This window comes from Pinus tabuliformis, chromosome 4_2 (genome assembly GCF_031772625.1).
Source record: "Pinus tabuliformis cultivar Carrire ecotype Pingquan chromosome 4_2, CPIR1, whole genome shotgun sequence".
NCBI classification, from domain to species: Eukaryota; Viridiplantae; Streptophyta; class Pinopsida; order Pinales; family Pinaceae; genus Pinus; species Pinus tabuliformis.
In genome coordinates this window covers 295078496-295080101 of record NC_142304.1, presented here as the reverse complement: position 1 = coordinate 295080101, position 1606 = coordinate 295078496, and positions in this window count along the sequence as shown.

The window sequence follows — 1606 nt, the reverse complement described above, 5'->3', positions numbered from 1 at the left end:
ATCAGGGTTGTAGTTGATTTTGTGTGTTGATGCAATATTTTGAGTTCAGTTCTGTGTTCTGGTTACAGTGATCTCACTGTTATGTTTGAATTAAGTTGGTGTTTTCTTTAGTTGATCTACAAGTTGCGATGTATTAAAGCACATGGATCCAGTGTGAAAATTTATGAAACGCGGTCCACATATGTTGTTGAGGGTTGGAGCCTTAAGTGAGGAAGTCAAAGCTTCCTGCTAGTAGTAGCTGGTAATTAGATCAGGGGGTTGGAGCTCCCTTCTAGTAGGAGTTGGAGAATGAGTGAAGGTTGTAGCCTTTAGCAGGTGGGTGCCTGCGTACTGGCATGAGTCTGCACCAGTACAATAATGTAAGAAGTTTTTGATATTAATAAGTTTGAAGATTGAGATGATAGTAGTTATGGTTTTCTCCCACATTAGGTTTCCACCTTAAATCCTGGTGTTCATGTGTGTTTCTTATGTGTGATACTTTATTTTGTTCTTACTGCACCTGCTTACTGCTTATCAAATGCTTGATAAATCTCTTACATTCTGGTTTAAGTTTAATAGGTAAATAATTAGTTTTTTTATAATTTTACTAAGCATACGCTAGTTTCTTTTACAACAGTCGCATACACATGCGAGTTGGGTTCTGTAAAGTCACGTATATATTTCAGAAAAGAAAATTATTATTGTGATTTTTTAAAATACTGATTCACCCACTTCTTATTGTTTTTCCCAACAATTGATATTGGAGTAGGTCATTCAAAAGAAGCTTGATCGCTTGAAGGAAGATCTCCCAAGATGAGAAATCAAGATAGAATGACATCTATCAGACCACCACTCTTCAATGAAAATAATTTAATATATTGGAAGACAAGAACTAGATCCTATCTGTTATGCTCTTAACCTGCAAGATGATACCAGAATACCAAATATGCGAAGAAATATACCCAAAACATAGAACAATGAGAAATAACAACAAGTATTTTATTATTCAGAAAGCAATGTTCACTTGCCTCTTCGAGGGGGCAACCTCCAATAGAGCTAAGCTCAATACAAAGTAAGACATGATGCTCCTTGAGGGGAGTCTCTATCCTTTATATAGGATTCATACATGCAATACCATGGGGCAATACCATGGTTCTTATTAATACCATTTATCTAATACCATGGCCCATTTGCAACTAACTGTGGTCCCTTAATTAAATGCGGGTTAACCACTTACAATTATTAATATGGGCTTTATTGACTCTTTACTTAACTAAAACTATGACTTGATCCTATTACATAAATAAGGGGGTTAGGGTGGGACCCTAACATGCCCTCCCCTATAAGAAAAGCCTTGTCGTCAAGGCTGAAGCTGCAAAAACTGCTGAAGAACAGTGGTTGGTTCCCAGGTTGCATCTTCTGGAGAGGTGTCTTTCCACTTGACGAGGACTTCCTTGATCATGCGGCCATGCAGGTGCCGTTCTCGTGTGTCAAGAACCTGTTCAGGTTGGAGCCGGATTGACCCTTCTTCATCTAGTTCAGGTAGACTGGTTTGAATTCAGCAATTGTTCCCAATCACTTTCTTGAGGCATGAGACATGGAAGACTGGATGGATTTTTGTAGTGGG